Here is a 12,108-nt window from a genome sequence, read left to right as displayed (position 1 = left end):
TCATGTTTATAAATTTGGACCAAAAACTAAATATCACCAGCATTGCTGTGTGTCATCACGGTGCCGTAATATCACTTAGTAAACAGCTTTTTAAAAATGCCCAGAAGTGTGGAGAACCTCTGTAACCGTCACCCTCTAATAGCTACAGCTGCCAGTGGGAAAACTGGCAGATTATATTTGCAAAGCTGCTTCTGTAAAACAACCAAAATGTGCTATTGATTTGCAGATAGAAACTAAGCACTGAAAAGCAATTTTCAGCAAGTAAACCTTATGCATTTCACCTAAAAAAAATCAGTGAGAAATTTCATAGAGACCAGGTAATTACATGAAATTGCAGGAAATGTGCAAAATAAGCTTCCTCAATGAATGCTTTTGTAATCTAATTTATGGGAGAGAGCAGAAATCAGAGTAAGGATGATTTAAGCTGTCAATAGTTACATTTAAAATGGATTTGGCTTTATAGTCTGGATCTTATCTCTTTCCACTTACAGGACAAAGTAACCTTTCACTCACTTGTCAGCTAAAATTAACGTCTAACACCGTGGATCCACTCGACAGCTTTTTTTTACTACTCCACAGAAATTATCCTTGTTTACTATTTTCTAATTACTTTCCTTTAAAAGCTTTCATTTTTTTCATTGTTTTCCTTTATGCAGCTCTCAGTTGGTTTTCAGCTAAACCTCAGTTTCCATTTCCGCATATTCATCACTCAGCGTCCTTTCTGGCCTAATGCAGATATAAACTTCTCAGTATGTGTCACTGCCCTCGAATGTCGCAGGGAGGTTAGCGGGGCTTCCAGAGGACAGCAAAAGGCAGAATTGTAGAAGCGCTCTCTCGTTCTCTTTCAGGGAGAATACATATGGAGATAGTGCCACTGTTTCCCTGACAACTGCATTTTACCGTCCGGGGGGGGGGCAGTGCTCACTAAAGTCCTCCAAATCAGACTTTCTCTTCTCTCATTTCACCCAATATAAATGCATACTTTTCTGTCACTCTTCTTTTTTTTCTTTGCTCCTAAATTCGCCTCTCAGGGCTGTTTTTTTGTAAAATCTCTTCACTTCATCTCATTCTGTAATTTCCCCCCCTCTCATCCTGAGCCAGTTTGGTATATTTTTCTGTTTCTGTCACCCTTGGATTATCTATGGTGGCCCTGAGAGCTCAATGAACTGCAGATGAAGAAAAACAAGCAAAAAAAAAAGGAAAGCAGTAGCTGCGAGTCACACTGACTGTCTTTGCTTCCAGGGAACACAATAAAGTGATGGACTCAGCTGGGACATGCTTGTTGTTTATTGCTTTTGTAACCTTGGAAGTCATTTAATGTCTGTGATGCTTTATTTTGACATTACATTGGTTACATGATTCATGCATCCATGATTCATACAGCCTTTTCCTTATTCGCCAGCTTACGTATTTCAAATACTCTGAAAGAACAAACACTGTTAAGTGTAAACTGCTGTATTCATTTTTATAATATCTTGCAGATGAACTAAGACCAGTCCTAGAGATTTGTTTTAAGTTTAATTAAATTCAACTCCTGAGATCTAGTGGCACCACTTCACTCATACATCATAAACACTTTAAAATTATTGTTTACATATTTGGAGCTGTGCCTTTGTTTTGCATGACAAAAGCCAAAAAACATTGCTGTAGAACTTGACCTCAGCTTCTACAGATGGATGTACTCTGTGGTATCAAGGGACATAACAGTCAAATGCTTTTCTCAACCTTTTAGCAGGTTTCCTTTTAACAGAGAAAGCTGACGATCCCCTGCCACAGAAACAGTCATGTGTATAATAAAATTCTGTCTCATCCAGCTGTTAGATAAGCCTTTTCCTCTCTCCCCTCATGTAATTTTTGATTTTTCTAACAACAGTTTTTGTACAGTTTTGCAAGCTCTGTGTCTGTGCCTTACACTCCTGCGATTGCTAGAGAAGTACCTCCTGCTTTCTTCCATCTCATTTCCCAACTGACACCTATTTTCATACTGCACCGTCACTGCAAATTAGCGCAGATATCCAGCGACCCTCAAGGAAATTGTCCAGTGAGAGCAGGAGTAAGGATAGTCAATGAAAGAAAATAACGTGTGTGTGTGCGTATAAACATAATTAGTGTAAAAACCTTCAGGTAAAGAGGCATTAAAGATTTATTGCTGAAATATTGCAGGCCATTTGGCGTGTGTGTTACAGACATGCTCCATTAAACAAACACTTGTCAATTAACAAAAGAGCAGTTCAATTACAAAACCATTTATTGTTCCTTTTTTCAAACCATTACTCAGGCATATGTTAACAGCCCAGAACCACCATCTCTGCTGCAGAAGTCAGAAGTGCCTTAATGTGCTGGTAAAGGACCTAAATGCATGATTTAAAAGGATTTTATTCAGATTGTGGAGGAGTCGAATGAGAAACACAAAGCAGCGATTCTAATTCCATAATTCTTCAAAAGTGGCCCAAAAGTGTCAAATAAACCACAGGGAGGAAAGCAAAGGGAAACAAACAGGTATATAAGGAGCTTCCAAAGCAAAAGACAAAAGGGAAACTAAAAGAAACAAACAGGATTTATTGAAGTACAGAGTTTGAGTAATAAACCATTTGTTGTTTAGACTGTGAGGAAGCTACATAGCAGAGCAGAGTCCAGGAGCAGAGCAGGATGGGAAGTAGGACAGAGCAATTCTGCCAAGAGGAGTGCTCAAATATGCAGCCAGAGGTGTAACAGGTGAGGCAGGACTTACTCAGACGGTTCAGTGACTTATTCACAGTGCCAAAACTGTTCAAACAGAAGATAAACTCTAGGGAAGATCCAGGGCTTCCATACAACAGGGATAATCCACAAATCCACACAGATCCAAAGCTTCAGTCACAAGAACACAAAACAGCTCACTGCTCTTTAGTCAGGGTGTCTCCAGAATCTGCTGACAAGGAAACAGGTAAGCACCAACACAGAGATAAAAGCACCAGATCACACCAGCTGCTCTCTTTACACCAAAGACTGAAGGTCTTCCACCGCATTAACTAGTGGCCACGGACGAGGACAGCAGGAACAGGTGTGTGACTGCATCGTGTTTGTGGAAGCAAAAGGTGGGAAGTTTAGGAAGGCCCCGTTTCAGCATCAAAACCAAAACACACACACACGAGCGAGAGGAAATGGACAAAAGGTGGTGAGCCAGCATGGCGAGGACAGAGGGATCGTGACAAGAAGATTGTTGGTGGCTACTAAGTCATTAAAGGTGTATCCTGTACAATTATTCAATCTGTGAACAAAAACAGTTCAAAGGAATCATTAAAAGTCCAAAAAACACCACGACGTTCATGCCCGTGACGAATTTATGCAAACTTTTGCAACGACTTGATACGACAGATGCCCAAGGCCAGTGGGGAGGAGTCAACACAACAGGGGTGAATACAGAGAGCAACAGGAGCTGAAACTATTTTAAACCAACATCGTATTGTCAACATAAATTTCACTGAATCAATATTATTTTACTAATACACTTACCACTTCAAATTCGACGTCAAATTCTGTCATTGATTATTGATTGATTAATACTGAAGCAGATACATCACAAAAGAAGATTAACAGAGCCTCAGTGGTATTTCAGCAAAGTACCAAAGTAACATTAGGCCTGATGTAACATGTAAATGACAACAGACAACTTCAAGTCAGTTCAAAACACAAGTCTATTTCATCTTTTTAACGTCACATTTGGTGAATTCGCTCCTACATCTTGTCCTGCCTCCACCCGGTCTGGATCGAAGCTGTGAACTGCCAGGGGAAACGGCCAGTTTGCTGAGTCAGAAGACATAAAGGAAAAAAACTGAATAAGCACGTGAAAAAAATATGATAGGACCACACTTTGCTTAGATTTTCCAATTTGTATATATCTTTTTCCCTAATTCATCCTAGCAAACATAGTCATTCTAGGTTCTATCAGTTTCGTTACCAAGGAAACTTCACTAAATGACATTTTAGAAGTATCTGATAGTGAGCACTCTGACAGCCATAAATATAATGAGTGTTTTAAATACACATACAAAATAAGATAAGATAAGCTTTGCTGTCATTAAACACAAGCATACAATTAAATTACTGCTATAGTTGGTGCATATAAACAAATATCAACAGTCAGACCATTAGAATAAAAGGGCAATAAAAAACAATATGTCCTGTTCTATTATAGATAAAAACAAGAGATATGTGGGTAATAATCCTGACGATAGCAGCTTTAATGGCATAAGCAGGCAGTGATGTATATTACTGATTAAATAAATACATTATTAACTCTGATGTATTCACAGAGGAGATTTATGGAGTATGGTAATATTGTCTACCATGAGATCATCTCCTGGGCAACTATAAATCAGTGACTTGTCAATCTCATCATTGTCACCTGATCCGCTGTCACTTATGAATCAATGTCATCCCTGTCACACTGCCAGGTTTCATCAGTATTTTAATGTTGATCCGACATTAATTTAGCAGTGAGATTTCAATCTCAGCCATGATAACGATTCAGATGAGAACAATTTTTCGTGCTGTCTTCCTATCTGTGAGTGTTTAACAGGCGAGGTCAATAGGATCAAGAAGACTAATGGAAGTGAACAGGTAACTGGATAAACACAGAAAAGAAAACACAAATTAAAAGACACGGAGCAGACAAATCCAGGATAAAAGCCCAAAAGCACTCAAGGAACTAAGTAAACAACATATAACAGGAAATAGCTAAATAAACACTGAAGTCGGGCTTGTCACATAACCCTGAGTGAATAATGTTTTTCCAGAAGGAGAGCTGCTCCAGAATTTGAACCTTTAAAAAAAGATATATTAAAAAAAATGCCTGACTTCCCAATTGAAGGCTGTTTCTGCCTCCTCTTTGGTTTGCTGTGTTGCCTCTGGTCACGCAGCATTACAACAAATCATGTCCCCCTAAATAAAAACTGTGATTTTAGGCTCTCATCGCTCTCACCATAAAAGCTTGACTACAAAGCTCACGTTAACGGCTGACACAACGAGTGCTGAAAGCATTTTAAATTAGCACATGCTGCCTGGGTCTTGTCAAATCCACATTGTGCGGGCTGTCTCTTCCCGGTGGAAATCAGAAAAGCTCATCAAGTCCTAGACCCAAACAAATCACTGTTGCATAATTATCAACAGAAACTGCTGAAACTCATTATCCATTATTACTAAATATGGCTGTGAATGGAAAAACACACACACACACACGCAGAAGAAAAAAGCATCTTGTGGATTTTCATTTAGCTCGTCCATAATCAGACAGAAGATTGTCAGTCACAGCTATCATGTCAGGGGAGACGTTCTCTTTACATAAGAAAATATTATTACCTCAATATTGTTAAGAAAGGGGGAAAACACTGAATGGATTTGGCACCAATGCTTTCATTATTGTTTGAAGTGATAGCTTGAATTAGTCCGAATAATTAATTTTGTGCACACCAGTCGACCAAGTAAAACTCTGTATTCATAAGACACGAGGTTGGAATTTAATAATGGAGGGAAATATATTTGACTGTGTGTTCTCTGAGTGTATTTATGCCCACTATTTATCAAGTTATGAAGGAAAAGACCACAGACATAAAACGAAGGAGAAGACTAAACCTCTCCAAGGACGCTATAGCACAAATAATATTCTTCAATATCCTGAAAATGACTACCAGGCTGAGCTGACAGCTCAGTAGTTTACAGGCTCATAAAAATCGTGAGCAGCTAACTTCTGCGGTAGTTCACTTCAAATTTGACTGTCAAATTATAATCATAAAATCGTTGTGGAAGAAGGCGAAAGAACATTCAAATTAATATAGCAGTAAGTGAGGCTGAATTTTACATACTGTATTTGGAAAACTGACAATTGACAGCATTATTAATATTTTCACTCATTGTCATTGTTGAAAACAAATAGTTTGAGATTATTTGAGTTTAGAGAAATGTTATACTGCAGAAAGCAGCCATCCATAGATGACTGTGGTCATAAGGGATGGATATCATCAGCAACAACACTCAACCAGGCTGTGGTGCTTAAATGATGCTTAGTTGGTATTAAACAGTCCAGAGTGTGCCAAGAAAACATCCCTCTCAACAGAGTTGACAAAAGTACAGACAAAAGTCCAACAGCTAGCAACACACTGTGTGACAGGCTGCCCACAAACACTTTGTGTGTTTGCTGATATTTGTTGAGCTGATAGAAACGCTGAAATTACCTGAAACTCAAAAAATGTTACTCCCTTTATGCACCTGCAGTCCTTCTGGTGTTGTGACAAAAACAAAGCAAACAAAAAAAATTAATCTTTTAAATCCCGACTCATCCTGTTTTATGCAACATCCTCTGGTGATTAATAAACGAACAGGTCTGCCTTTCCTGTGGTTCTGTTTAGGCTCAAGTCTGTTTGATGTTTGGAGGTGAAATAATAACTCCCCTCAAATACATTAAACCAAAACTAAGTTTTTGAAAACGTACTGAAGAAAAGTACCCAAAAATTGTACTTTATTACAGTAACAAACTATTGGTACTTCTTTGCTTCCCAACTCTGCCTCTCACCCATTACACCACCATCACTATCCTGAACTCATACAGTGAGGTCCATATAAATCTGTTTACTGAAACGTGTTCTAATTGTAGTTTATAATGAACATGGACATAATGTGTAGACTGTCAGCTTTTATTTGAGGGTGTCCACTTTTAAATTGGATGAAGAGTTTAGGAATTTCTGCTCCTTAACATGTGCCACCCTCTCTTTAAAGGGGCCAGAAGTAATTGACTCAAAGTGTCTTTCATGGCAAGTGTGGGCAGTTCCTTCGTTATGTCATCAATTAAGCAGATAAAAGGCCTGGAGTTGGTTTGAGGTGTGGTGCTTCCATTTGGAAGACTTTGCAGTGAACAGACAACATGTGGTCAAAGGATCGCTCTGTGTAGGTGAAACAAGCCGTCCTTAAACTGCGAAAACAGAAAAGAAACTGCTACATATGGCAGAGCATTAAAAAGAAGGAAAGCAGCGTCTGCTGATGTCCATGAGTTCAAGACTTCAGGCTGTCAGTGCCAGCAAAGGGTTTTCAACCAAGTATTAGCATTTTTCCTCCCCACTGCATTCAATTAAATATATTGAAACACTTTCTGTTTAAATGCAAAAAACTGAGCAAATACACCCCTTTCTAAGCTCCTCGCCTTCATCAATTATTTCTCACACCCCAAATCATAAATATTAAAACTACAAACCTCCGACTTGCCCTACCTTCATTAGCACCATCAACTATTATTAATCTGTGTTCAGTATAATATGATATAAATATGTTGCGCTTATCCAAATCTTTCTCAAACGTGATTTAAAGATGTTCTGTTTAGTTTTAAACTCTGGTGCTAAAGCAGAATAAACAGGTGTGAGATGATTTGTAGACCAGAGCAGCTTTGTTGTGCACCATGACTGAATGAAAGCACAGCAGGGTGTCTGTGTACTTCCCTGCAAATTAAAAACGTTGGCCATAAGCACTGTCACTGCAACGAGGGAAATGCATTTTTAGCTGGCACATGTAAAAGATAAAAAGTGTGTATTCCTGTTCAATTCTGCACAGCAGTTAATGATGCTGTTCTGGTTGCATTTAAGACATGCTCACACACAGTTTTCATTTGCCACACTATATCAGGCTTAAAGTTTTGACTTTATTACAAAGTCGTAAATTTACCAGGCTGCTGACTGCTGTGAATGAAATCTGCTCCTATCTTTTTCTTGAAATGATTGAGTTGTTTTTGTCACTGCTCATCCATTAAAAAGCATACTAAGAGGACATGTTGATCATGCAATAACTTTTTCTGACAGAACATGAAGTGCAGATAGTACAAGAAATAAAGTCTAATAGATGTGCATCAATAACACTACAAGCATGGATTCATATCGGAAATTGCCATAATTTAGGTGAAGTATTATTTTATATAGACAATGTTTTACCTTCAGTCTGTTTACACAGTTTTGTTATGTGCACTTGTTCAGTTGCCCATTTATGCAAATGTCTCCTCTGGCAGCAACTCATTGCATTTCGGTATGTAGACATGATAAAGATAACCTGCTGAAGTTTGAACTGTGCTTGAGAATGGGGGTGCCGCCGGTGCGTCGAGCCACCTGGGGGGCTCTTCAACTGGTGAGGGAGGTTGTCACATCTTGCAGGAGCTTTCCTCTCTTCAGGAACTCTCTCTGCAGGAGGGGGAGATACAGGAGAGGTGGAGGAAGATCTCAGCCTGGGCGTCTATTGTCTTATGTAGTCTGGAAGATGAGTGGATGGTGGGGTGGGTGCAGTTTTCTCTGTGGTTAGGTTGGGTGGACTGTCCCGGGCTCTGTGGGGCCGGGCGGCGCTGGGAGTGTGATCGTGTGTACAGCGTCTCTTTATGTCTGTCTCCACGTTGGTTGAGTGTGGAGTAAGTGCATATGAGAGCATGAGGGTGGGAATGGATGTTTGTATCTGTGTGTGCCTGTATGTCTGTGTCTATATGTCAGGTTGGGTGTCAGGTGCCACCTCTCTGGGGACATCTCAGGCCCTCCAAGGTTTGGAGGCCTATCTCCCCCCACCACCACTTCCCCTGCCAGTGGCGGACTCCCTCAGACGTCGGTGCGTTGGTGGTTCTTTGTGTCTGGGGATGGGCGTCCAGGTACACACCGGCTCACTCCTTGGCAGCCGCTTATCGGGGCCTGGAGCCTGGGGCTCGCTCGGGCCACTTCGGAGGTGGGGTGCCCCCAGCCTCTCGGCCTGGGGCTCGGTCACTCAGGCGCGGCTGGCTGCCGGCGGAGCTCACGGGCGCGTCACTGCAACTCCCCCTGGCTTCTGCTCCGCGGCTGCTGAGTGAGCCCTCATCTGGGACTCTCCTCAGCTCTTTCTGGGACAGTGGCGCAGCTGCCCCTCTGTTGGTCTTCCTTGGTCTCTTGTGTTCTGGGGGCCTCTGGATGTCTGGAGTTTTGATCTCCTCCATACCTGCTTCATACCCTGGAGGACGGGGCTGTGGCCCCCCCACACCCTCTAGCAGATCATTACATGAAGGAACCTTTTAAAAAAAACAAGCGCGTCCATGCTCACAGGTGTACACACGGGTGATCACACCCACAAACTACACCCTCTTTCGCTCCTACCTCAAAGCACACTGTGTTCTGTTGATCTTATGTGCTGCACAATAATGTTTAATATTTAGTATTTACTGTCATATTCCCATATATCATTGTGATGTTGTTTATTCTATTACTCTTGTTCTCTTCTGCTTGTTTTCTTTTTTCTTTCTCAGCAGGTGACCCAGGTGATTGATAGATGCATTTTTTTTCCTGCTCATTCTGTTGGTTTTTGTCTTTTGCCCTTCTCACCCGTCCCTCTTCTCAGCTGTTTCTCTTTCCCTCTTTCTTTCTCCCCTTCTTTCCCCCAGTCAAGTCTGTCCCGTATTCAGCAAGTGAAAATAAAATAAACAATAAAAGGTGAATCAAATGGACCATTATGGCAAGGCTGGGATGGTCAATTTGGTAAAGTAAATCCGTTGGGCATCTTTCTTTGCCTTTAGACAATAATTCTGATGGCAAAAGAGCCAAACGGGACAGGCAAAAAAAAAAAAAAAAAAAAAGAGAATGGGGAAGAAAAGCGATTTCAGTCACTTTGAACACGGCTTCTTGGATATGAAAATGAGTTCACTATGCACAAATTACCTCCACAGTCACCAGAAATCAATCCAACAGACTACCTTTGGGATGATTTGAGAGATTCCAAGATAACAACTCTGCAGCACGTGTCAGATGCTATCCCGGCAATATGGACCAATGTTGTTGCTGAGCAATGTTTCCAGAACCCTGTAATTAAAACAGGTCTAAAGGCAAAAGGAGGTTTAATCAGGTAGTAACACAAGGTGTAACTAACAAAATGTCCTTTAATCTTACAGCTAAGACAGAGCACGAGTAATTGCTTCCACTGTCCTTCAGCTCTGACAGATTCAGAACGTACAGCTAAATGATAATATTATTTAAAAAAGCCTCCATATATTATCTTTTTAGTTTCTCATCCATGTAATAACAGAAGAGAAACTCACAACGTGAGGAAATAAAATGTCAAGCCATGTACTTTATTCTCTGACCTTTAAGAAGTTAAAGTATTCTGGCTCACATCAGAACTGCTGTTGCGTGCACGAAACAGGGGACTAATTCCACACAATACAATGTGAAAATGCAATGTATAGACACTGAAAAGTTAATCTATTTAAAATTATTCATTAAAACTAAACAATCTGTTGGGAGCTGACAGGAGTCTGCCTGTCTTATGCAATCATTATGAAATCAAATATGCAACATCATCGTTGTATGTTTATGCAAAAACCCAACAACGAGTTCACTTTCATTTGCCCGTACTCTGTATTCCCTGCTATGAATGGGTTCAGGAAAGCAGCATAATGTTTCCCAAGGTTTCCATTGGGCTGATGAGTGATGCGGGTAATCACACTGCCTGTACACACTAATCATGAGTGATTCTCCCAGAGGAGCGAGGAGAATATAAACAAGAGCAACAGCAGCATTTTGTTCCTGCTGGTGACTCTATGTCCAGACCCAATTCTGTCTCCTTTGCAGCATATTTCCACCAGTTATAACAACTGTCTACAGAGAAACATGCATCTCAACGTGCACACTCTTTGATTATAGGAAGCACCTGCACAGAACTAACACACTACAGTATTTTTAGTCCTATTCATTAACAGAGTAGATAGTCCTCCAACGTAAGCTCTGTGGCATACATTGTTCTCCCACCCAGAAATTAAATGGAGTGAGTTTTGTTTCTGAACTGCTGAGTAAGTCATTTAATGCTGGTGGGATGTGCTGTCCCACTTGAACTATTGTTTTGAGATTGATTGCTGTGATCATGGCCGCCAGAAGTGTGTAAGTATATAAGCTAGATATACACAGAGCCCTCAGCAGAGTTTGTGGGCTGAATTTAATGAAATGTTTGAAGGAAAATGTCTGTGTGACAGTAACTGTGACCTCTCCACCTACGCGCCTCCTTCCTATCAGCTTATCAGCTCACTTTTGAGGCACTTTTATATCAGCACATGACACTTTAGCACGGTACTCTGTTGAGAATGACAAAGCTGTAGTGCTTTCAAACTTGTTTATACGAGCCATTTAGTCATAAAGGTTGGGCATGAAAATAAAGATTGTGCAGAATTACTCATTTTTAATATACAGCACAAAAATACCACAAGATAACTATCCCACAATGCAATTCTCTTCATTGACGTTAAAATGGTCATTACAGCCACCAAGAAAAGGAGGAGGCCTAGTTATGGTGCAGGTGCCACTGGCAGTGCAGAACCAAGCCAACGAGATGGTTGACCCTCCCTGAGCCTGGAACTGCCAGAGGTGTCTTCCTGTTAAAAGGGAGTTTTTCCTTCCCACTGTTGCCAAGTGGTTGCTCATAGGGGTTTGTCTGATTGTTGGTGTTTTCTCTGCATGATTGTGGGGTCTTTACCTTATAATAATAAGCACCTTGAGGCAACTGTTGTTGTGAATTGGTTCCATGTAAATTGAACTGAATTGGAATGCAGTAGTGTGAGTCTTAGCATATATCAGCATATATCTGTGACAGCATTTTGTGTTAATATTTCCCAGTTAGCATCTTTCTGCTTCTGCTCAATTATACTTTGGATGCAAATATTTTACTTTCTGTTTGTTTAAAACCTTAAGTTACTTTTCATATTTTAATATATTAGTCTAATAATCATTTTTCCACATTATTATAGATAAAGTTGCACCACATAATAAAGATTATTCAAATGATCTGTAACAGCAACATATATTTTAAAAATCCCAGAAAAGCACCTGTTCGATACTCTCAGCTTACATTTTCCAGGGTTTGAGAACTGAATGTTTTTTAGCCTTATGTTGCAGGAATTGGTTCAAGTTTCATGGGAAGGAATGAAAATAGTGAGGAAGCCTTAGTGTGACTCTTGTGTCAGAAGCCTAACTTTGGTCCCAGCAGTTTTTGTTTTTGCCACCTGCACCACTAAATTGAATTGTGCAGCTGTGTTAGACAGAGCATGTCAGTTTTAAAGAGTACAAAAAAGACAATGGGAAATCTCACAGAGATTTTAAA

The sequence above is a fragment of the Copadichromis virginalis genome, linkage group LG11, assembly GCF_057382275.1.
Source record: "Copadichromis virginalis isolate Kocher_CV1m ecotype Utaka linkage group LG11, C_Virginalis_male_GT1.1, whole genome shotgun sequence".
Taxonomy (NCBI): Eukaryota; Metazoa; Chordata; class Actinopteri; order Cichliformes; family Cichlidae; genus Copadichromis; species Copadichromis virginalis.
The sequence above is the reverse complement of the archived record's forward strand: the minus strand, read 5'-3'. Positions refer to the sequence as shown.